Source organism: Hoplias malabaricus, chromosome 2 (assembly GCF_029633855.1).
Source record: "Hoplias malabaricus isolate fHopMal1 chromosome 2, fHopMal1.hap1, whole genome shotgun sequence".
Classification (NCBI taxonomy): domain Eukaryota; kingdom Metazoa; phylum Chordata; class Actinopteri; order Characiformes; family Erythrinidae; genus Hoplias; species Hoplias malabaricus.
In genome coordinates this window covers 67,415,739-67,442,029 of record NC_089801.1, presented here as the reverse complement: position 1 = coordinate 67,442,029, position 26,291 = coordinate 67,415,739, and the positions used below count along the sequence as shown (strand labels likewise).

The window sequence follows — 26,291 nt, the reverse complement described above, 5'->3', positions numbered from 1 at the left end:
ATGTTCTATATGAAAAAAAATATTTTTGAAGGAAATACACCATTGTTCTTCACTCCGGCGTCTGGGATTCACCTCTGTCTGGAAAACTGGCCCTTTGTGTTTCTAGCACTGAATGATAGATGGCAAAAGGGACACCTGCATCTTTAATGTGATATAAGGGTAGTATGCAGGTATACTTTGTGCCAAGGATCCACCAGCATATTCAGACAAAAACCCAGCTCAGTACATGACATCTGCAAACCTCCCTATCAACAAAGTTGAGGGTGGTCTGGTCCTAACCCACAGCTGAAGGAATAGGAGATCCATTCCTGCGCCAAGGGGAGGTTGTAAGATAACATCTCATGGCTTGGGAACAGGCCTTAGTGGTTGCTGAAAGACCACTGAGTAGGTGTTGGAATGCTACATGTTGTTTAGGATATCTGCTGCAAGTCCATGCACACACTGACTATTGAATTACTGCCATAATGCCTATTAAAAACACTTTGTGGGTTATGTTACCATACAAAGACATTTGAGAAACAAATATTTGAGAACTCTGTAAATATGTGTAGGTCTGGACTAGTATTTGTAGCATTCCTTATGTATTGTGTCTCCAATGGTTGTGAATGTTTGAGACCAGTCACATCTGTGATTACCGAAGTTCTTTGTAGGTGGCAACACTTTTGGAACTGTTTTGCGCAGTATTAAATGCATGTTTAAGACACAAATCATGGGTCAAACATAGTTGCTACAACACCTTTAGATGGCACTCATGAGTAATATTTGTTTATGGGAGCGCTAGATCTTTCTGTCATCAGTGGGATGGATTGGCTGACAATAGGTGTTGTATTAGCTGCAAACAACAAACCAAAATTATTATAAATTTCCTGATTGTAACAGGTGTAGCCAAGACATATTTGGTTTTTGTGACCTTTAAATCCAGTATAGCTTAGTAATGGAAGCACACACCACACCAGCTAGCACTGTGCAAATTACATGCAAAATTCATTGCTCATGCCCACTGTGAACTGTGTCATGCTGTAAATAAAATGAGCTTAGAGAGACTGGTTTCCACACTAAACAACACACTGATATCTACACAAACGTACGTCCGTTCATATCTAAAAGCAGTTGTATGAGCCGTACTGAACAATTAATATTGTCTGTGCATTTGTCTATTGGAGTAAATGGAAAACTGTCATATAAGTTTTTCACTGAAATATTTTCTCATATGAAATATTGAAGTATGCGGTGCCTCAGTAATACACATGATTCCGACTTTCAAAGAGTGTGCTGAGTATTTATTGAACTGTGTGTGTATGTGTGTACCGGAGGAAGAGAGTGATGTTTTCTATTACAATGACTGAGTATCCAGCAGCGAGGAGAGAACGAGCGAGGGAGAAATCTGAAGACAGAGAGGGAGAGAGTGGGAGAAAAGACGGAGGGAACAACTGAGCTATGAATGCTGCCAAAATTGTAGAAAATTAATTAAAGGAAGAGTGCAGTCCCAGCAGAGGGAGTTTGTTTTGCTGTGACGTTTGTGCGGAGTCCGAAAGATCTTGTGTCCTGTCGAGGCGGATATAAACATGGCCAAAAACAACCCCAGCCAGTCCCCCTCTCCCGAAACTTTAGCCAAGAACAGAAACTGTTTAAAACAACCCCCTAAATGCAAGAGGTGCTAAAATACAGCAACGAGCTACAAACCCCCTCAACAGATGCATGGTTCGCATTAATATTTAATATGTTCAATTGCCAGCTAAACGTTATTCACACACTCAGGTTAAGTGAATGTATGATTTAAATTTGTAAACAGCAATTACACACTAATTCATATTGATCCTCTTTATTTTGTAGTTGCTGTTGTTGTTTTTGTTTTTTTATTCATAGCCTCAGCATGCTGAATAAATTATGGGGGCCTGTTTAAATTGATTGTTATTAGAAGGCTTGCTGATGACAAGCTAATTGATGTCTTTTCAATTCATCAGTGCATTTCATTCAGATGATGTGATAGTAATTGATATCTGACCCCGGAACAGACACAGGGAGAGTGAATGAGCTCTTAAAAGAGGAAAGGAGAGAAGAGCTAGAAGAATAAGAAGAGGGAGGCCTTAGAGCAGTGTTTTGGGGGAAGATAGATCACATGCTTAATTTCTATTAAAGGCCTTTCAAAAAAATCTAGGAGTGTCTGCATGCAGTAGTACATTCAGATCAGCCACAAGATTAAAACCACGTAGAGGTGACATAAACAACACTGATTATGTTGTTCCTGTGGCACGTGTCTAGGCACGGGACATGTTACACAGCACTGAACAGTCAAAGTAAAACAAATGGACGAACCCTGAGGATCTGAGCATCGTGAGCCAGTGCCTAATAGTGATTGTCATAATGTTTTAGTCAGTACATCTACAAAATGGCAGGACTTATGGGGTAGAATGAGTGTACAGTGGTGAGTATCTACCAAAATGGCCCAAAGAAACACAACCAGTGAACCAGTGACAGGGCCATGGGCCAGGGCCAAGGCCACCTTTCTATCAGAGCCACCATCATCTCTATTAGCAGTTTGTGCTAGGGTAGCGCTCCTGTTGGTTGAGACCAGATGGGCAAGCCTGGGCTCCCAACACACATCGGTTAAGCACACAATACACTGGTTGTCCCTCCTTGAACCACTTTTGGTAGGTAGCCAACTGCAAACTGGGTACACCCCACAAGACCTGCCATTATAAACATGCTTTGACAAACATAATCTTCACAATTTGGCTTTTGTCAAAGTTTCCCCGATCCTTACGCTCGCCAGTTTCCTGGCTTCAAACACAATTACTGCAAGACCTGACTGTTCAATTGCTGCCTAACAGATCCCTTTGACAGGTGCCATTGTAACAAGATAATCAATGTTATTCAATTCCCCTATCAGTGGGATTGACGTTGCGGCTGATCTGTGTATGCCTTTCCTATAAATAGTTAGTGGAGGAGCGAGCTGAATACAGTATTTTCTCAAGTCAGAAATTAGTTTCCTTTGTATTGTATCAACTTGTGTTATTGGTAGGGTAAGCAGAGCTCTAAAACTCACAAATAAATAGATATATCTCTTTAGACATCGGCATCAATCAGTTTTCCAGTGGACTTCAGGCCGCAAGACTTATGGCTCATTGGCTGCAAGCTTCAGGACATGAGCGCTGGCCAGCAGGAGTGAGAATAAAGCAGTCTCACTGGCCGTGTCTCTTTTCACTTTTGCTACGCGAATGTCACCACTTGCTGGGGTGTGAAACATGAAAAACATGGAACTAGTGTCCTGAAGTGGCTTGATGCACTCTGGGCAAAGTGCTGGCCTTTTATTTAAACTAGTCTTTTTCTTCCCTGACCCAGACTGTAGTACTCATCACTGAAGTACTCTGTAAATGCCTGGCCTCTGTGACCCACTTCTTGGACCTGTATTCTTATGGACAGTGATGATTCCTTTTTAAACTTTGATCCTAACTGGCTGGAATATATTCTGAAATGTTGGGTAAATTTCTGAAATATTGAGAATACACATTTCCCAGTACACACTTTACAGATCAAATCACTTTACAGCAACACCTATGCTTTTTATTTTTTACCTTATTACAGACATGATTCTGTATTTTATTTTAGCAGAGAAGTAAGCTCAGCCATTAAAGCCAAATACTTTAAAATGTTACCGTAAAAACACATCATTTGTATTGTATGCATAGTGTGACAGTCAATGGTTTCTTGTAATGTTAGGTGTCATTTTGTTCATGTATCTGCCCACATTAAGCCTCATCCTTAACTGTACTTGTTACAACATAATATCTTGTTTTCCTGTAATCCTTCCTTGAAGTGTGTTGACTTAATTAGGGTGACCAGACGTCCTCTTTTACCCGGACATGTCCTCTTTTTTAGACTTAAAAAAATGTCCGGGTGAATTTCACAAACGTCCGGGATTTTGTTTTTCTAGAGCTTACATAGAACTTCGAGAAGCGTTTCGTTCACAAACTAGTCCCGCCCTCCCCTACTCCGATTGGTTCACTTGAGTGAGAAGGGGGCGTGGTGAAGTAGCCTAAAGTCTTCTGATTGGACGGTCTGACTGTAGAGCTACCGTTATTGGTCGATAACTTTCTCTGTAAACATTTAATTGGTCAGTCTGCACGTCAGTAGTCCTTGTTTACGTCAGGCAAAGCTCATGTACCTACCCTCATATTGAGCAGCTATGCCGAAACGTAAACGTAAAAAAAGAAATTCCCATGTTTTGTGTAGCAACTAAAGAACCTGAAGGCACACATAGGTTCAGCTAAGCATACAACGGCAGCGAGGGGCGAAAGCTCAACATCGGTTTTAAAATATACAGATATTGCCACTCAGACTGGGTTAGAAAGGATCTGTACTTATATGCAGACTGGTCTTTATTGGTGAAGATTCTTTTCACATAGAAAACATGAAAAAAGGAGGCCTTAAGCTTCTATAGCCATTTTCCTCTATGTGGCAACACTCCGTTTGCTGTGCTTATATGAAAGATTCTTCTGGAGGCGCAACAGCAAACGTTTTCATTCCTCTCTACAGGGGAGCATTGTTTGTGTGTATTAGTTCTGGAGGAAAATGGGAGGGAAAAAATAGATGCTCTGTTTCCTTTTCCAATGTGTTCTGGGGACCTGGCTTGAGAACCAGAAAAACGGGTAAAAATGGCTAGAGCAATTGCTGGGAAACGTCTTGGGGAATAGAGTATACCCTCAGATGGAGGGAGGAGAGGGAGAGAGAGGCTGAGGTTGTAGTTGTTTTTAGCTCTCTTTCTGCTATGACTGTCTCTCTCTCTCCCTCTCTCTTGGGTGGTTGTAGCAGTAGTAAGGGTTCATGTTCAGGATTAGATTGCAAACAAATGCAGTTAATCCCTCGAGTCTCACCCCCCCACCATGTCCTGCACATTTAATATGCTGCACAACACACATTTTCTCCTCTACTCACACACACACACACACACAAACAAAACCACTTATATGGACCCCTCTGTTACTTTTGCTGGTGGCAAAATTAAAAGAAACATATTCTCTTTTTCCCCTGCTTTTTTATTTTTTTTTTTGTGTGTGAGCACTATTTCTGGCTTGGACTAAACAGCAATATCTTGTTGTTTAAATAAGTAAACACCTTGCCTCTGTTTTGCTTTGCTTTGCTTTGTATAGCTTTTATTTACAAAATCCTATTGCCTTTTTTTAAACCATAGCTTGTTTTTGCTTCTTGAAACGTTTCTGTTATAAAATCATCTCTGAGGAATAGGGTGATGTTAGGATTGTGTTTCTCCGGTAGGTGCTGAAACAGAGGAGGGGAAAATGATTTTCTGTGGACTTGCTATTACTGTGTGCATGAATGTTAGTACCCTTATTCATTAGATGTGTTTGGGTTAATGTTTATTAGATCATTACGGTAACACAGTTACAGAGTTTAGCCTTATGATTGTTCATGTGCATATGATTGCGTTTAAGGTGACCTCATGTTGCAGTACAGTACAAACAGAGCAGGTATCACACTCAAAATGAGAGTAGTAGGCTATCACACACCACATGCCATTTTCCTCCTCTTTTACCTTCCTCAGGGGGGAATGCACTGTTTGTATAACACTTCTATTTCATGGTAGGCTTTTCTTGAGAGGGAATGAATTTCTCAAATCTGATTGGCTAGTGAAAAAACGTTCTGTATAACTGCTATAGGCCTGACAAACTGATTACACAATCATTGCCTAATATCCATTATTTAAGTTGACAGCAATTAATTTTTAATGCCATTAGTTGTTTCAGAATCATATTGTATAACAAGCAGAATGAGAAATTGGTGTATTTTAAACCAGTTTGGCTGAAAGAAAAATAGAAGCAGAAAACACATTCAGATGGGAGATCTGGATCTGCATGTGTGTGCAACCTAGGATGTTGTTTTTTTTTGTTTTTTACAAAAACTATTTTTGTATACTTGCAGAAAGTGTTTTTTGCAAATACTTTAATGACTACATAATTAAAGTGAAGAGGATGTTTAAAATTCTTTTTTGATAACAACTAAAATTGACTTGTATTTTTTTATTCAAATATGCAGTTATTTTCATTCATGTACAAAATTCTAGTGCTCTAAACATATCATACACCTGTAGGCTGATACCGCAGATGTATATTAGTGGTGATATGCAGATAAATAGCAATATTTTAGGGCTACAATTCTCTAGAACCGATATAGCCAGTTAGCATTATTCCATATTGACCTTGGATCGCTGCTCCCGAATGGACTAAACCATTAGGGGGTCGAAAGGGGGGGGGGGCCCTCTCACATCTGCAGCTATTGTAGGTAATAAAAAAAGTCTAACGCTAATTTCTTTTACTCCATATTTCCTAAAATGAACTACAGATACTACTCTTTGTTAAAACAACCTTGGCAGGACATTTCGAACTTTTCCTTTCCACCTTAAATGGATCAATGTTTGAATTAGAACGCGAGAATGTAACGTTAACTGCTTCATCGTTTAAGGTGGAACGGAGCATTCTAATAAGAAGCTGGCTCACACGGTGCTGGTATCTCAGCAGCATTGAGAAAACTGTCCAGAGCAGAGGAATTGCTTTGGACGAGTGCCTCTTTCGTCTCAAATCGCACGGTTTGAGAGCCATTCCTCTCTAAACATGAGGGGACAAGTGTGTGCGCTGTGACACGAAGCCCTGCCGTTGCTGCTAAATGAATAAATCACGCTTTCTTGTTGGTCAGGAGCTACTGCCACAGGGCTGCAAGCCTGCTGCAACATTACTTGATCTGTTGCTATTTATAACAGCACGATCTTCGCCGGGCTGGTATCACCTATCTGTGGCTGTTGAATACATTGCCGACGCAGATAAACAAACAAATAATAAAAAAAAACGTGTGGACGCGTTCGTTTTAATGAGCTGCTGTTGGGCTGTATACATTTATCAGTGGCTCAGGATCACAGCCATTCACAAAAGCGTGTGGTTCTCTTTCTCTCTGTAGCAGTGAAGCACCCCTCCCCCAACCTTTGGCGAAACAGGAACAACTTCTTTGAGAGAGCGAGGAAAAAAAAAAAGAAAAGGGCTCCACAAGTTTTGGGACGTCTTGGAGCAGACATGTAGCCCTGCTCGGGGTTTTTTTTCTAGTCGGGAGCTGAGATTTTTTTTTAGCCGTTGGATTGAAGCTGGCCTTTTGTTGCGGAGAACTGCAGTGTGTCCAGCGCCTTCAGTCTGTTTTTCTTTTCTTTTGTGGAAAAATAAGATGTGTTTCTCTCCTCGAGGATTATAATCAACCGCTGGGAAAGCTGTGTGGAATACTTCGCCCCTCTTTCTCTGCAGAGAATAGATTTCATGGAGAACCCACTTTAGTCTGGACTCTTCTTATTTTCTTGTTTGTGTTTGTGTTTTTTTTGCGGAAACCTTTCGGAATGGAAATACGTGTACACGCAGTCGGTTCACCGCTGGCTTGGTAAGGGGTTTTCGCTTTTCGTTTAAGCGTTTCTTTTTGGTTTAACTGCTAGCTGTAACTTTTTCCTCCGTAAACACGTCTGGCTTCGCTCCCGTTCAGCTCCTCAACCTTTAGCTGCCTTCACGTCCCGGCGGAGAGCTGTGGGTTGTGTCCCCCGGTGAACGAGGTTTCCGAAGGAGGACGTTAATAGACCTGGCGTTTAATGGAAAACACGTTTTTCCTTCTCTAATAGACGTGGTATTTATCAATGGTGCTGTTTGTGTAAACCCCAGCGACGTAGCTAACATTTTTAAATGACAAAAGACGACTGTTGAAAGTGGTCTTTTAATGAATTTGGACCGAAATGACTAAATAAATCAGTTCGGTTATGAAAAAAAACCCGAACTAAGGCTCCACATCCAGTTTCTTAACCCCTGTAACCCTAGACTGGTTTTTAAAAATTAGAGCACGAGTGTGGAGATTAAATGGGAACAAAAATAACCAAATGATGAATATTTACAGACAGTTAATGTCTGCAAGTCACCAAATACGTATTCTAAAACCCATAGGTTGTGTTGGAGTACAAGTGAGAAGCTATTTCTTGACTCTTTAGTGTCCAAGGCCCTCTCTGGAGAGAGTAGTGTGCTAAGTGTAGCCCGGAGAAGGCAGTAATGGCTGGATGCTAAAGGAAGCTCGCCCCGCCGTTTTCCCCTTTCCTCGTCTGCCTTGTTCTTCCACAGCCACCGTGAGAATAAAAGACATCCAGACTCAATAAACCCAGTGGAATCGGGGGTTTAAACCGTTCAAAACTGCCGTTCTGTGTAATTATCGGACTGAACTTCTCCCTCTTTTCCTCCATTCTTTTTTTTTTTTCGTCCCGCTTGGAGAATCCCTCAGGTTTTCAATAGGAAGTTGATTTGAGGCCATTTCTGTTTTTTTATTAGTTATCGCTCTCCGACGCTCTATAATCACCGAAATCCGCATGTTTTTAAAAAGTTTAAATTGTTTTAACGACTTCAGTACAAGTCAAGAGTCAATAAACCGAGTTTTTAAAGACTCGGACATACTCTGGGAGCTATCTACCTCTCTGAAGAACTAACGTGGGTTGACTGAGGCTAAGTAGTGCGTTGGTATGCTATTGCTAACCTCTCGTGTTTACCGTGCCCTAACGTCTACCGTGAAAGACACATCCAGGCATTTTCCTAGATTAAGTGTCATATCTTAAAACTGACGCAGTCCTGAAAGAGTAGTTTCTTGCCTGTTGATTTTTGGGGATTTCTTGTTAAATAGCCAAAGTTGCTGGCTTGTGTGTAGTCTTGTAAATTGGCCACTTTAGTGAAGCATAGTCCAAACACCCCAGCTCCAACTCTGTTCTGTGTAAATTACAGGCGTGTGTTGCAGCCTCCAGTCATCATCTTGGTTTGGTTTCCCCAAACAAAAGCTGCAGCACAAAACTGACCCAGACAGTCACAGCCTACACAACTTTGACTTCTCATCACATGGTGGAAAAAAAGACTGGACTAAAGGGCTAATTTCTGCACCACTTTGGCTCTATCACCTACATCAGGTGATATAGCTATAAAAGGGCATTCTGGCCTAAAGCAAGAGTTCAGTATGTACCTGTGTTATGCAGTCAACACCTTCTCATCCTTATTGATTTGACTGAATATATAGTTTAATTGCTTTCATGTTTTCATCAACCATTGGTCAATTACTATAATACCTAGCATTTTATAGGTAAATAGCAAATTGGCAGCCATTAGGAATCCTTGTGGTAACAACCAATCCTGACTGCAACTCTAGCTGTTAATCAGTAGGCTAATGAAGCCAGCCAGTAGTTATTTCACTCCTGATATCACAGAGGATTTTGCACTGCGGTTCTGTTTTGACACACATTCGAACACTTGCAGCCTGAGAGTTTGACCTAACTAAAATGTCTACGTTATCAGGTAGCTACATTGTTAAACATATGGTTTTGTTTTTCCCCTCTGAGGAGTGTTTTCTGTTTTTTGTGTAATGCATTCTCTCCAGAGAAAGTACTTTTTGAATACAGGTATTATATTGATATTGTCTGTGTTGTCTCAGTAACAAATAACAACAAAACTCACAGCTTGAAAGCCGAGGTAGCTTCAAAATGTCCAATCACAAGGATGTTTCTCTAGTGTTCAAACCCAAAATTCCCACTGTAGTCTCTAGGCATTGGTTAAGCTCGTTCTTCTAGTTCAGTGAAACTACATGTGAAAAGGTGATTTATTTATTTGCTTTAAAATTGAATCCGTTTAAAGGTCAGCTTGGAGACAAGTTGAAAATTGAATTTTCCTTTTATAAGAAACCTATTTTAATGATCAAGTGATTTAAGCTTTTTAGTATCTTCTCAGTTTGCATCATGCACACTTCATACATACATTTCCCACTGACTTAAAGCAGCTTTAATATACAGAATGGTATTGGTAAATGGTATGGAAACTGGTAGATTTTGCCCCAGACTTTTTTTAACAGTTCATTCTTATTAGACTACACAAGGTTTGGGCGTTTATGAACAAAACCATAAGGACTATCTTTTTCCTTTGGTGTGTTTGTGTTGCTGAATGGAATACCCGCTGCACCTATCCACAACATGAGTCATGTAATTGCTGCCATAGCTTTTGGTTTTGAAAATTAGCATGTGGTGGAATGCATTAAACGGGTTTGACGAAGGGGGTTCCCTAGGGTTTTCTACTCTTTGCTCTGGCTTATGTCCTACAGTTTGGAGTTTGTTTGGCTGCTGTGTGCAGCATGTTTGTCATACATTTTTGGATTAAATGAGCGTTGGTGTTTGGTCTCCTTATTTTTAAAAGGTTTCTCTATATCCAGCATCTCTTCATGTGCAGTGAAATGTGTGTAAATGTTTTTTTTTGGATTGTTGTGGTAGTGAAGTTAAACACTCTCTCGTTTTCTCATATTGTTACTGGGGGGTATTTAAAAAAAAACAAAAAAAAAGTATTTATAATGTCATGTTGTGATTAGTGCCTTAGCTTGGGGCTAACATTATCATTTGTTCATTTGTTTATTTATTTATTTTTTGCACCTTTAGAAGCATTTTAACATCTTACATTTGTACCAGAAAAAGGTGAAAACACCGTTGGACGTGTACATTACCCAGTTCTGAAATTTTGCCCTTTTATAGTTGAATGCTTTATAATTTGAGATGTGATCATAGAATATATCATCAGTTTGAAATATGAATTTTATGAGTTGTCTAACACCTTGATTTATAGTTATTGCTAACCACTGGCACCTTTCATTTGTTCAAACCTGAGAAACGCAAATATTTTGATGCAGGTTGTAATGCCGTAAAATATTATGTTGATTTATTCTTGCCTTATTGTCTGCCCGTAGAGAGAAATGGCTGATTGTGCATTTATTTTATTTATTTATCTATTTATTATTATTATTATTTTTTTTTTTATCTCTGCAGGTTTATGTATGGATTTGCTGATTGTCTCTTGAGTGAGAACCCATAACCAATGCTCTGAAACTCCCCCCTGGACCCTATTCCTTCAAACACACTGTGTACACACACTGGTGTAACCTACTGGGAAAAAGAGGTGGCTATATATACAAGCATACGTACGCGGAGACACAGACTGTAAGGGGATCTATTTCTTCAGATGAGGAGGAGCCGAAGATTCTGAGGGACCTCAGGGTCATTCAAGGTAGGGTTACCATGACAACACACTCGCACACGGTAATACGCTCCACACGGGTCTAAATATTTTTTATTTACATACAAACAAAGTTCAGTAGAGGAGAAAGTAGGTGATTTAACGCAATGTTTATGGATTAGGTGGTGGTGTGTTTTCGTAGTCCTTGTGACTGTATGCATGTGACATTTACATTGTCTGACCACTGGTGGCTCATGGCACATTTCTGATTTGAAACTAATTTTAACACTAAATGGTTCAATAAGAAATATATTTTTGGTTCGAATGTGGATATTTATACGTAGGAATGTTTAGGTGAATGATCAACCTAACTGTTTTACATTTTCCCCAAAGTGAAATCGGTGAAACAAGACGACTCCTTGTTATTGTACTGGATGTATATGGCTAATGTAGGTAGTAAGTAATAAAGGCTTATGTTCCTTTTGTACAGCACCAAGATATTTGCTTAAAACCCTGTCAGGTTAGCAAGTCATGTCATTTACCTTTGCTTATATGAATGTTAGACACTGTTTGACATGCTGTTTAGTTATGTACCAAAAGGAAACTCCAGGCTGAATGTAAAAGTGAAATTTAGGACACACTCACCTGTAAATAAACAAGAACAGTTTACAGAAAATATAACTTTTTAAGATGATCATGTTATGTAAATGAAATCAAGCATCTTTGACATCAAACAAAGGTTGGTTATCAAGGCAATGCATTTTTCATTTTTTACTACTATCTTGCACGTTCACAGTGTTTATGAAGTCTTTTCAAAAGCTGGCTACAGATGGCATCAGCAGTCCCCAGCTGGGACTTTTCTGACTGCTGCTGTTTTGCTAGGTTCAACACGTCCGGTGGGATGTGCTTTTTCAATGGTGTCAAACCTGTAGTAGAGCAGATACTGTGTGTCATAAATACCTCTCAATAATTGACATGAGCCAAGGTTATAAATCACGTGTCTAATGTCCCTTGTAGAAAGTGTGAAATAGATACATGTGGCCAACTTTTTCACTGTTGCTGCAGCCAAAACTGTTGGAACTTGTCTGAACGAAGGCAATGACTGACTTTTTTACTGTTCTGTATTATCAGTGCCATTTAATATTTCTAAATGCAGTTTTTGGCATGTTGTTTTAGCCTATTTCTTCTTTTGTTTTCATTAAAAATAGTTTTAACAGAGAATTTATTCTCACTTGATACTGTTACGTTTTAAAGGGGATATATGGAAAAATAATTCTCAGTGCATTAGCTCATTAATTTGGGGATCTGTCAACCGTCATCCCATTTAGGTTTTTTTTATATCTGCCTTTGTCAGTAAATATGGCATTAAACAAGCATTTCTGATTTTCTGAGCCTGTGCAAACACTGGAGAATTGTCTTGCTGCTTTGTCTAAATATCTCCAATCACAGCGTGGGCCTGTGTTTTCGAGAGCACCAAGAGGATGTTATATGGAGCAAAACAACCACAACTGGTATGGAGAAATAAGAGTACTAATTAAATATGGAGAAGAAAGAGAATTAAGTGAATAAGGCTAAAAAACAAATCTTCTGCTCCTCACTCCTCGTACCTGGCCAGTTAAACTGTGACTTATAGTGAGAATGTGATCAGAATTCCCTTATGTACAAAAATGAAGCTGGGTTTTTGAGGAAAACAATGGAAAACAGGGATTTGCTTGTTTTTATTTGACTCAATTTCCCTTTGTTTTTATGTTTTGTGCTCTCTTACTCTTACACTCTCTCATATTTGGCTAATGTTAGGAGTATTCAATGTCATTGTTTTGGCTGTGGTTGCTCTTTGTGCTGAGGTGAATGATGCTGACTGTCTTGAATCTTTGGGCTACAGATAAACAAAACATGGTCTAAATTTTTAAGGGTTGTCAGATTGTGTGATGAAGATGTAGATTTTAATACTTCTAGTTTAGAAACAGAACATAGTGTGAGGTTTATTACACTTTGTATTACATTTTAATGTCTGCATTGTCTATAGATTAGTGTTGCACTGACACTGACATCATATCGGGGTTGACACCGATTCTGGTATTTAAACAGTGTCTGTATTGTCTAGAGAGAGCACCGATACCATGGGAGTGTTGGAAATGACCCACTACTCACTATTCCCTATATGTAGTACACATGGCACTTTTTGGGACCCACCCCATGAAGCAGATGCTGACGTGCATGCACGCCACTTGATGCAGCTCAAATTTAAAGTCGGGGCAGATGATAAACAGACTGGATATTTCACACTACATGACTGTTTTTGTCGATTTATACAGAGAATGGAAAAATTTCACACACACTACATGACCTCAAACTCCTCAAGCAAACACGTAACTCATGTTTCCTAGGAGACAGATAAATATGGACATACAACTATTGTTTGCGCTGCTCTTTGTGTAGATCGACAAAGATAAAAAAAAAATGAATAAAAATGTCTTTGGGTTGTGGATGTGTAGACTTGGTCAGCGCGGTCTCTATGCACTGCAGCGGAAGCTTGAGATTAGTAGAATAGCACATAGTTTTGGCTATATTCCACCTTAAATGGTTCAGAAACAGTGGTAGCCGTAGCGCTCGCCACAGTGTTACGTTATTTAAACGGAATAGAAAATTTGAATAAAAGCTTTAACAACGTGTTGTGTGACGCTCAGTGTTTTCCTACAGGTAATACTTATTATTTGGGGACATGTGCATCCAGCACTATGTAATGTCTTGTAGTTTACCATAGTTTTATTCTTTAATTCGTTCCCCAGTGTAGAGTTCCACCGCAGGCGCTTGTGTTTACTTTCTGTGCTCTGTCCTCATTGGCTGTTGAAAGGACTCGTTCATTCTTGAGTTGGCGGAGAGTTAACACTATGTGATCACGCCCAAAAAAATAAAATGCTGCAACTGGTCTGAAATGCGATTTTGAGGCAAAAAAAAGTAGTGTAACCCCAGCTTAAGGCATGCCAAAGGACACTTCATTCAAGTAACCACAAAGAAGCACGCTAATACAGTCAGCAGCAGTCCTTAGAAAGTGCATTGCACAATCGTGACAAATATCCTCATGACAGTGTAAAAAGCTGTTCAGTCAGACAATACTATGTCTTCTTACTTGTACTTGTTACTACATTGTGGAAATATTCCTTTTTTTTATGGCTCTGAAACGTAACATCTTTTAACGTGCAGATAATAAAGAAGTAGCTGTTGTTTATTAAAGCTTACTATATCTTATTAGCAATACAGAACACTGCTTTAACAAAATTTATAGGCACCTATCTAGTAGTTAAGACAGATAGAGTTGGTATCAGTACCAGTATCGGCAGATACTTTAACATGAAATATCGGTATTGGTATTGAAAGGGGAAAAAGTGGTATCAGTGCACCCCTCGTTTGTATATATCGGGCATCTTTCTATGTGTACAAATATGTAAGGACAATTGTGGTATTAGCAGATATTTACTTCAAAACATTGGCATCAGAGAGATGTTTAGATTTGACTAATTGCAAACTGAAATGTATTAATGCATTTAATGTAATTTATGATGATTTTTGGAATGCAGCATATCAGCACTGAAGCCATTCAGTAGACCAGATTACAAGATGGCACATGATTTGGGGACAAATGCAGCACTGGGTATCTCTCTTCTTGCTTGTTTATACTTTTACTTGTTAACCAGAAGCTTTTCTGCTTAAGTCATTGTCTGTAGATATAGAAAATAGATTTTATTTGCACTTACATGGTCTGAAGTCTCTCTGAACACCTTTGAATCTGGTGGGAATAATTTGATTGCAGTCTCAATACTATGTCCTCAGTGTGTTTCCTCCATCTTGCTTTTCTTGTGCTGATGTAAAAAAAGCTTATTCAATAACTGAAAGATAAGGAGGCATCAAAATGTGAAAGGCAAGTGCTGAGTCCAATACTAATGCATAAACACAGATATGCTACATCTGCCTGGCTAAGCATTATAAAGATGTATAATATTTATTTTTTTTATACTGGATTACTGACATGGTAAAGTGAATAATATACAGATAGTTTAGCGCCTTTTAAAGATGTTTCACTCTGTTACAATATTCAATAAAACAAAATATTGTTATGCATGTTATGGGTCGTGATGATTGCAGAAGCACAATGTTATTGTTTTCAAGTCAGTATCAGCAAACTGCTGCTTGACGTGTAGATTTGAAAGATGTCAACTGTTGCGCATTATTTGTACTATAAAAGATGATTACACATTGGTCATTCTTGCATGTGGTTAATTTCTGTAAGCATTATGATGTTTTTTTGTGAAATACTATCCCTGTGGGGTTGATATTATGAACAATACGAAGAGCTTAAGGTCTTGCACATGTCTGTATTTGGACGGATCGAGGTGTGTATGTGTGTGGGGGAATGTGGGCAGTGCAGACAGTCCCTGGCTGCAGGTCAGTCCCAGGGCCTCAGCCTCTCCCCTGCCTCCATTCATTACTGTCAGACACACACACACACACACACACGTTCTCTCTTGCAAGACAGAGCTGTAAACACTGCTACCTTCCTACTTGCTTCACCCGCCACTAATGGTCCTTTATGTGCTGTGTGTGTGCATCCTGGATGGTGCGTTATTCTATCTGTGTGTGCATGCATGGTGGGAGGTTGTGTGGTGTGTGCTAATTGCTTGCAGTTTCCGTGTGACAGCGAGCCTCATTTGCCTCCATGCTCTTTGATTAGCTACATCTCTTCCATTAAGGTGTTTGTGTTTAGGTTGCGGTCAGCAGTCGGCTTTGGTACAGCCGATAATTAAAGGTGATTATAATTAATGTGTGGGAGGGAGAGCTTTATTAACCCACCGGCTAGAGTAGGGCTTAAGTTCCTGCCCTTTAACAGCTCAAGTCAGTGCTTTAATCATTGGATTTCCTTTGTTTGTACAATTTCTGCCTTCGTTATTTCACCCACCCATAACCACATAGCCTATACAAGATTTCCTCTTTTCTTTTTTTTCAAAATGACATAAATGTTTTCTTGGGCTCAATTAAGCCAGCATGGCAAAAACTAATTAAAGAAACAGACTTATCAGGTTTTGCTCATAATGTGCAGTCTTAAAGGTCGGTGTAAGTCTAAATGGCTAGTCACACTAAAATTAACCAATTTCTGCTGGAAGACTGGAAATTCCACTCATAAAGGCTGACTCAGGCTTGAAGCAGCTTTTCAGGCTGTGATAAATTCAGTGCGATCGAGCTACAGGACGGTAGGGAAGACCAGCCAGGAGGCTTTGCTCAGTAACCCTGGAGGGGATTTTAATGTCATAAAGGAATATCATAATGTGTTCCTCAAGGCGGAATATTTAACGCAAAGTTGCTTTATGTTAATGTGTGTTTCTTGCATTAGAAAAGGTGACATTGAGTATGTTTTTAACTGCTGTGTGTGCGAGGTAAATGACCTGACCATGCTTGACCTACAAATGTATTCTGTTACAAGGCTACACAAGCTTTAATTAATATTTTCTCTTGGGCCTCAAAAGGAGAAAGTTTGGGGACAACCGTGTTCAATAGAATATGGATATATCACAAGTTAACAGGTTGGAAAAGACCACCCCCCCTCCCCAACCATCTGTGATTTACAGTTCCGATCACATTTTCTAATAGTGCTGGGCGATATGAGCACAAATCAGTATCATGATTAATTGTACATTTTACAACGATTACGATTAATGAACGATTTCGTTTTTGTATTTTTGATCCTCATAGTTCAGTGACGAGGTTTGTGCTGTAAATATGCTCCGGTATTAAAGCTGGGATGATTTGCGGGGAGCTTGTTCCTCTCGTATTCTGAGCACTGGTTATATTTGGTGTGCGATTGTGCTTTGGTCGCTGAAACTCTCAGCGTTTACAATTGACTTCTTTTTGTTCAGTGTCATCTTAATTATAGTCAAAACACAGCACGTCCAAACCACAGACACTGTGTTTTATCTTTGGTACGAGCTACTCAAGTCGCTTGGTTGGCCTTGGCATTTAGGTTGTATGCACTATGTTGCAGATAGGGGCAGAATCATGACTGCAGCATGGTGCAGTATTAAAGGGACAGTACATAAATACATATTGGGGACATGACAAAAAATTTAAAAATACAAATTGATATAATCTATAGACAAGATTATGTCAATTAAATGTTCTGAATGTCGATTACGGTTAATTTTCTATTAATAGCCCAGTCCTATTTTGAATATAACATTTAACATTAGTACATATAGAAGTTGTCTGAGGAGTCACTTAAATTTAATGTTCTCGAGATGCAAAAAAGACAACATATCTTAGTCAGAGGGAACGAGATGGAGGGGAGCTAGACTGCCAACAATTAAGAATTCTTCATCTCGCTAGCAGCAATGCAAAGGCAGCAGTGTCTAATTTGTGAGCTCTGTGCTGCACATTCTAGACAGGTATACAGAATATAGCCAGTAAAGGGTAACGTCTTGGCCGTTTATTAAGAACTGTAGAGAGAGTTAGGTGCACACCCAACTCCCCAAAATCACATTTGTTTTTTTCCGACGCAAAACTGCAGCTGGTAAAATTATGCAGTGTCTCCGCAGAGGTTCAAATGCTTCTTGGATTGGTGGCAGATGCAAAACACCAGTGAGTTGTGGACCTGCAACCATGGGGACATGGAGCTGCGATCAGTTCCAAGAAAAACACAAAAATGCATGATGGGTAAACAGCACTTAACATTACTGCCACCATTGTTGTGGTTTTCAATGTCCACAATTCCAGTTAGAGATGGTATTTTGAGTTGAGTTGGTACCATACAGTGGAAAAGTGATGCATATCAATTAAGGCAAACTGTCTTTTAAATGTCTGGACTGTGATAGTTATGAATGTTAACAGTACAAAAACAGTTTGAATGTTAGCCATGGCTGCTGCTTGCCAGCATGTTTTATTCCTCCAGGTCTCTCAATGGTGACCAACTGACCCTGACCTGGCTTAGCCTCGCCTCTTCCCTGGAGCACTAGGCCATCTGTCCCCATCACTGCAGCCAAACAGAAGCACTTTAGGGAAAGAATTTTTTTTTTCCGCCGTCTTACAAAATGTGGTGATTTTAGCTGGTTGTAACTTAATATTAATTGTGTGCTTCAATGTGCACTAACAAAGCTGTAGAACTAGCATCCACTTCTAATTAAAGCGATGATATAAAATTAAGCTAACTGAATTTTCCCCTTACTCCCAAAGTAGTTTATCAGTCAAAACATTGTCTAATTTAGCTAACAGATAAAAACACATGATAATCAGTTAGCTTGTGCAAGCTGGCTTCAGCTGCTGATTTTTATATGGCATACTGTTGTGCATTTTTATTATGCTCTATGTAGAACCCTGTACACAGTGTAGTTTATTTGGATGTCTAAGAATTATTTTCTCCTGGGCTCATTTTTACCGCACTGTCCTGTGATTTTAAGGTGGAGGGAGGTGGGGTGGTTTCCCACTCTTGTCAAAAAGTTACATATTGCAGGTTGTGCAAGGCTGAACCCGGAGTAGCAATGACACTACTCCGGGTTGCAATGACACTTAGTTCTGTTCTCCCTATCACAGTTCAGTTCAGTGGAGCATAACAATCAGCATACAGTTTGAGCATGCTTCACATTTTTAACTGTATTTGCATTGATTTATTGATAGTTAAAAACCTTAAAATCCAACTTGAGTATATTGCTCCAGTGACACACAGTTCATGTCAAGTCTCAAATCTCTTATGGTTGAAAAACATGAATGCTAATACATCACTGCATTGTTATTTATTATGAGTTTAAATCATGTACTGTACTGTTTATTTTACACACTACAATATCAAATCTGATCAGCTGTATGATCACTTTTAAAACTATATTTCAATGCAATGTGTAGAAACCCACAAAAAGTTTACAATTCTATTTTTCTATTTTTTTTTTTCCTGCTCTACAAGATCCATGGAGATGTTTGTGTATAGCATCAGTTGTGATTAATTATTACCTGGCTGTGTAGCTCACGTATCTCATGCCTAATGCTTTTCAGTGTTTGAACAAAAAAAACTATTGTAAATGGAGGTCTGTGCAGGACTATGTTTTAATCCCGCTTTACGCGACTGAGCAATAGAGATTACTGCGCATGGCGAGGTGCCTCACGGAGCACGTCTGATGGAACGAAAAGAAAGCTGTGTTTTGCCACGTGTGCCCCACGTTCTGACTCTCACGGAACTGTGGAATAATCACAGAGAGAGATTTGTGTGTGAAGTCTCACCTGGGGAATTAGCACTTGGCTGAGTGCGCTTTGGACAAGTTTGGGCTGCACCACTGCGAGTGGACCCCTGTTCGTAAGTGAAAAAAGTTATTTTCTCGAGTCAATTTTCCCCATTTTAAATAATGGAAATTAATGTGTTCCAGCCCCCTGAAAGTCACCCTTTTTGCTCTGATATATGTTTATAAAACCCTCAAATTAGTAAAAAAAAATACATGTAGCGTTACTAGAAATACAGTGGAAACAGTAATAAAAAAAGAAAAAGTTGTAAGTTGTTACACATCGCTACCTTGAAGACGTGACGACTGGCTGGAGGAGTAACACAGGCACTGGCTGTATGACGGGAGGTGGGAGTGGGTGGAATAACAGAGAGTAGGCGGTGAATGTGGGGAGACGAAGCGTAGATACGGCTTAACTTAGCTCGAATTTCGATGTCTGTTATTTACAGTAATGCTAAATTGCTAAAGCTACATTTTAAGAGCTACTAATTTTAAGAGCTCACTCAAGTCTGGGCGCTGGGAGACTCGCCTATTGGGGTCAGTGGCCATTTCCAGCCGCCGGCTCGGTGGAGGCTCGGGTTCGTTTCTAGAGTCATGGTTCGTTGGTGGAGGCAAAAAATATTCAAATGCCCGGTTCGTATCTTGGAAAGTTTGTTAGTATAGGCGTTCGTTAGTATAGGCGTTCGTTAGTAGAGGTTCCACTGTAATTACAAATAAATAAGAAGCCTATAGGCTAATACTATAACTAAATATCCAGCAAAATGTGACCAATAATTATTTAAAAAAATTTATTTTGTAACCAAATTAAACGCCAAAAGGCTCAGTTCCAGCGGTTGAATTTGCTGCTGCAGTGTTCAAAATATTGATATCTGTGACTGCGCACATGCACTTTGTTGCATATGGCACGGAAGGAACTGAACGCTAGTCAAAAAAACAAACACGAAATATATACATATACATTATTACACACAGATTGTTCACAATTCCCAGTTGAGTCTGAGTCACTTGAAGGTGAGTCTCAAGTCCGAAGTCACTGTTTGTGCGACTTAAGTCAGAGTCTCAGATTCGAGTCCATCTCTGGTTCCTGTTAGTTGTCTTGTTTTAATGCTGGTATCATCTTCCTTGTTTTTTTAAATCTAAATTAGCATTTTTTTGGTCTGCATTTTCTTTCCTATTTAATAAGATACTGGAATAATTCTGATGCTCTTCTGTATTTTAATTCCACCTTCATCCATTCTTCCTTTCTCAAATAAGCTTGTTTGCTAAGGAGAGGCAAATTTTTCTCTTTCCCAGTTTCCCCTGGCTCCATTTATTAAAAAAAAAAAAGCCCTGTTGGAGGGTTGGCAGGAACGTACGTGTGTGTGTGTGTGTGTGTGTGTGTCAGCCAACCTCTCTGGGTTGTGGAGAGGTCCAGCTGTGCCAGCGTGTTTCCTCCATGCCAGGAGCAGGTTGTGTCACTTCACCAGTGTGCCAGCAAGACTGTGTGTGTGCGTGGCATCTTTGCCAGCGTGCTAAATGGGCCAGAGCTTAACCGATTCTGCTGGACTTCAAAGTGTGTGTCTCTGAGTATGTGTGTGTTTAATTGTAAACACTGCTGTCTCTTTATAGAGGCCATTGCTGGAATGAACCAGTTGGCTCAGTAACTCCTGCCAGCCATCGTACTGAACTCTTTCTGTCTCTGTGTCTTTTCTCTGGGTCATTCACTTTATGGTTTAAGGAAAACTCTGTGGAAAACCTTAACCGTCTTGGCCATGTCTGAACACATCCCCTCTGTTCCCATGATAAGTTTTGCTGATACTCTGTGTGTGTGAGAGAGTGAATAGAGCTTACTGTCATACGGAAAAATCATAGCTCCTTTTTTGATGTACGACTCTTTTCCCGGTTAAAGAGCATAGATTTTCATTAATTGTTGCAGGCTAGTATTTCATCATTCTATTTTCCAGTACTGTCAGTGAGAGAGATCGTGAAACCGAAACCTGTCTTTTCATCTAAGGATTTGGAGACTGTCTTGTTTTTTGTTTTCTCGTGTATTGGCTCTTTTACCTCCCCTTTACCTGAGAATTTCAGTCAACGTTATCTTGGTTAAGCTGGTCCAGAACACAATGGCTAGGCATCCAACCCGTTCTTGCTGCCCCACACTGGCTGCCAGTGAGAGACAGAATTCAGATCAAGGTTCTGCTATTTGTTGCCGATGTCTTTTGCACACTCTTAATTTCAAGAGATCCACAAATCAGTTGCTTTTAACTGTCTTTGCACTTGGTTGAAATTTAAAGTTGATTTTTTTTTTTTTTTTTGTTGCAGCTTTCATATAGACTTCTACGACAGACTTCTTTGAAATCTAGTCTGAAATCCTACTCGTTTTCGTAGGCGTTTTTTAAGAATGCAAATTCTTTCTGCTCTTTCATCTGCAGATTTTCTTGTTGTCATTTGTTTGTTTTTCCTTTGATGTTTGGGTGATACTTATTGCCTTTTTAAATGGGTTGTAAATATGAAGGTGACTTGACCGGACTTGTCATATAAATGTGAACATGTAGTTGTCAGCCCCTGGTTTTAAACAAAACCAGGCTCTTACTTAGTGTATGTTTAATATTGACCTTCAGGTTCTAAATAATCACAGACTAATGTCTCGTTTCATTGGTGAAAAGAATGTGTTCTTCTTCTGTAATATTGCAATGATATACACCGTGATTCTGACAGACAGTGGTGAACTAAATGCTGGTGTGACATGACTTAATTTTGAGGGAGATGTTGCTTATTATAAGGACATATCCTGTGTAAGACACACATGAAAGGTGTACAAAACTGTAATGTCTGTTTTGGAAATTGGATTCCTGTTTGTGTGTGTGCGTGTTATCGCACGTGTGCACCCTTACGTGCCACTGCACATCACCCCTCTCACCAGCTGGTTGTCTGACATCATGTCCGCACGGCGCCAAGCCTTTGGCAGACAGTCCTGGACTGGGTGTCTGTGCCAACTCTGGTAGCAGAGCAAGAGCTAGTGCTACATGAGTCCCACTGACACTTGACCAAACAAAAGAAAATACTCAGCCAGGAGTATAGCCATGTGGTGAGAGGGTGTGGGGAGGAGGAGTGAATACTTGTCTGCTATTAGGGTCACTGGGTTCAACCGAGGCCTGTGCAGTTTTCAGCAAATGTGTTTGGAAAATCTCCGGGCGCAGAGGCTTTATGAAGCAAGCAGACGTGAGGATGAAGGCACTGGGAATTCTGTCATCTTCGGCATGTTACACGGAGGAAGTAACTGTAAGAGAATGAGAGGGAGAGAAAGTGGAGCAGCAGGGTAGAAGCTGCTTTCCACCTTTTTTTTATGAACTGCTACACCACCTGGGAGATTTTCTTAACGTGGATGGTGCTACATAAAAACACACAATTTAATGAAATGCTTCAACCTTCTGTTTAAAATTTTGTCACAGTAAAACAAGTGGCACTGACTGTTGCATAACTCCACAAAGGTTGGGACTGGCGTATATATATTGGTTGAGGATGTGTGTTTATTATAAAAATTTGCTAGTTGGTACTTTGTAGGTATCACAGCCTGTGGAGGAATCCAGTGGTGGGTGTAAAGTACAAGTAAAACCTCCTCCGATTATATAATTGTAGATCTTCAAAATGTTGGATTATCCTCGTTTGGGCCGTGTACACTGATTAGATTTAATATGGGGGAGAAAATTGCCTTCAGCTATACATACCTTCCGTTTGGGTGTTGAAGTTTGAAATGGCATGGTCATATGAATATGGATAAGTACGCCCCTTGCGTAGCTATTATATGTTGCTTGGCCTGGCCATCTACTCTCTTAGATATGTTAAAAATTGTGAAAAGAATTTCTTGTAGAAAGATTATTTTTGATGCAATGTGTTGAACTCTATCCAACTCGTAACTACTATACCAACAATATTCTGAATGCTCATTTGTTCCATATATAGTCTATATCAATAGTACAAGGGACAGATGTTTGGACATATGGACTAGCTTGTTAGGATTCTGACTTAAATTAGAGTACATGTTTAATGCTTTATGTAATGACATCAGAAGATGCATATATGGATACCCAAATCTTGGTTTGCCAATACTGTCTGATATTAAGAGTCCGTGCATTTATCAGTGTTGTTGAAAATAGCTCATTTCTGAAGTCTTGAACAGTATCATATTCTTAGCTCACACATTACAGGAACTACTTACTAACTTTGGTAGGAGAAACTAGTTGTCAGAGTCAGTTATAAGATGCTGACGAGTGTTGTAATATTTTGCTTATGTGTTTACACTTGTTGTCAATATAATCAAAGTGGGGCAGGCTCTTTGAATTATGGTGAGAGGGCTAGGAGTACTGAAGGGAATCTAAACACAAGAATGCACAAAATTTGGTAGTTGGAATTCTTGGAATAGGTAGGATCTGTAATTGATCACAGAAGTTATCTTTAGTTGTAGCTTTATTATCTACACTTACCTAGATGCAGATGCCATGGGAGCATGGAATGGGAGGCCACTTTCAAGGCCGCTTCATGCCTGTGCTCTTACTCACTCTCCCTCTCGCCCTCACTCATTCACACTCTCTTGCTTGGCTTGGTCTTGCTGGACATCAGGCCGTGGGGGTGCATGTGTTTGTCTGGAGATGGCTAGACTGGGAAGAGGAGGAGGTGATGATGAAGATGAATGTTGGCTGTCCAGTGGCCTGACAGCCTCCACAACACAACTCTAAACTGCTGTCAGGCCACAGCCTGATCTGTCAGTTTCTCCTCTTTTAACTGACACCATGCACAACTCCTCACCTTTTCGCCTGCGCTCATTTCCTCTGCCCTTTCTTCTCTCCATCCCTAGCCAAAAGCTTTTTGATACTTCCTGTAAAGACAGAGTTTGTCCAGATAAATAAAAAAATAAAACAAAATCTTCAAATCAAATACATGTTTACACCAGTACTATTGGGGCTTTCAGTTCCATTCTGATTGGCTACATACGTATTTCTGCACAGCAAGTTTTTGTGACAGATTTGAAACAAATTCTAACTGTCTGCTCTGTTCACCAGGATAATGATACTCAGAGTAATAGCTTGTCTTTGAAATTCACCACAATGGTATTTTTCAAAGTAATTGAAGAGATTTCTTTGAAGCATAATGTAGCATTGAAAAAAAAATTAAGATATCCTCTCAAACTTGCAGATGGATGCAAGTGTGTTTGTTTTGTTTGGAGTGTGTCATTCTGACTGCACTTTTAAGTGTTTTTTATTTATTTATTTATTTTTGTCCATGTTAAGGAAGTGCATCAGAGACTGATGAAAGTCAATAGATTTAGCTAATACCCCATGGTTTATCCCCAGTTTCCAGTTAATTAAAAAGACAAAGTTGATGTAACACTGTGGTAAACATGCCAGCAACACACCAGAAAAAAACACTGAAACAGAAGCATCCGTGTCCAGATTTGTTTATAGTTACAAAATTAATTCAAGTTGGTCAGTGAAAACATTGGAAGCATTTTCTTTGTACATTTCTCAATGATTCAAGAGAATAACCAAATCAAAGATTGTTAGCCAAATCAGATACTGGGCGGCACGGTGGTACAGCAGATAGTGTCACAGTCACACACCTCCATGGACCTGGAGGTTGTGGGTTCGATTCCCGCTCCGGGTGACTGTCTGTGAGGAGTTGGTGTGTTCTCCCTGTGTCCGCGTGGGTTTCCTCCGGGTGCTCCGGTTTCCTCCCACAGCCCAAAATTGGATTGGTGACTCAAAAAAGTGTCCATAGGTGTGAGCGTGTGTTGCCCTGTGAAGGACTGGCGCCCCCTCCAGGGTGTATTCCCGCCTTGCACCCAATGATTTCAGGTAGGCTCTGGACCCACCGCGACCCTGAACTGGATAAGGCTTACAGATAATAAATGAATGGATTTGTACTTTTCAGGGTGTTCATGAGGAACTGTTGGAATAGGTTGTCTTCTGTCTGTCTACGCAACCATTCTTATCCCTTCATCTCTCTTTCCGCACCACATTTAAGAAGAGCGTGCGAAGAGAGAAAGAAGGATATTCTGTAAAAGACATGTTCTGCTACTGTTTTCTCTTGCTCACACACACACACACATTCTGTCTGTCTCTAGCTAAACTGGTTTTTTGAATGTGTGGAATGTTGTTGTGAAGGTGAAAATATGCTGGAAATTAACCTATGTGCACCTTCTCTGGCCAATAATTTTTTTTTTTGCCCTCCCCACAAAACCTTTGTTTATGCAGCCGCATATGTCTGTTATGCTGTCATGTGATTAGGTGTGGTCTGCCTTGTGTGCGTGTATGAATGAGCCATCACCTGTCTGATTCTTACTGGTTAATGTTTTTAATTGGAGCTGTAATATATTTAGCATGCTGCTAAGGTTTTATTCTTAGCTCACGGGCACTTCACAGAAGCGAGGAAAGACTTAAGTTATATGAATTAAGTCAAGTCATTAAGTGTAATGTTTACCACTTTCACCTTCCCTTTCATTAACACTTCTTTTTTTAAATAATTTGGCAACTGAGGAAAATCTCCACTTTTTTTTTGTGTCTTCAAAACAGGTTTATATTTACTAGGGATGCACCGATACGACTTTTTCAGTTCCCGATATTGATACATATAATTCACGTATCGGTCAATACCCTAAATCGATTAATTGAATGAATGAATAACCCTATACCTCAACTTGTGGGAGAGACTTGGGCATAAGGATTGACTTAAACATTACTAACAAAATATTAACAAAATATAACAAATTAACCCATTCTTGTCTGCTTTTATTTGTCTCATGGCACCTATAGTGTCCAGCTACTGTAAGTCAGCTTTGGCTAAGGCATGAACCATGGCTTTACGTTTAGATTTATTTTGTTTGAGTTTTTCTTAATGGCTCCCTATCTACTTTTCTCCATATTACTAATTATACAGTGCACTTTTATCAGAAACTATATTCAGGAGGGTAGTGAAGGATTTCCGACACTAACTCCTGCAGGTTTTTACC

At 39.7% G+C, this 26,291-nt stretch overlaps 1 protein-coding gene across 3 annotated transcripts in view; it reads left to right on the top strand.

Annotated features, from left to right (window-relative positions):
* The first annotated feature begins 6,521 nt into the window (after nt 1–6,521).
* Nucleotides 6,522–26,291, top strand: part of bcl9 (BCL9 transcription coactivator) — a 53,191-nt gene continuing 33,421 nt past the window's right edge. For 2 of the 3 annotated variants that reach the window (XM_066661093.1, XM_066661091.1), the window contains exons 1-2: nt 6,522–7,431; nt 10,868–11,105. The gene's annotated coding sequence lies outside the window, so the exon portion shown is untranslated. Of the gene's footprint in view, nt 7,432–8,826; nt 9,023–10,867; nt 11,106–26,291 lie in introns of those variants that run through there. The other variant, XM_066661092.1, reaches the window with a different exon arrangement.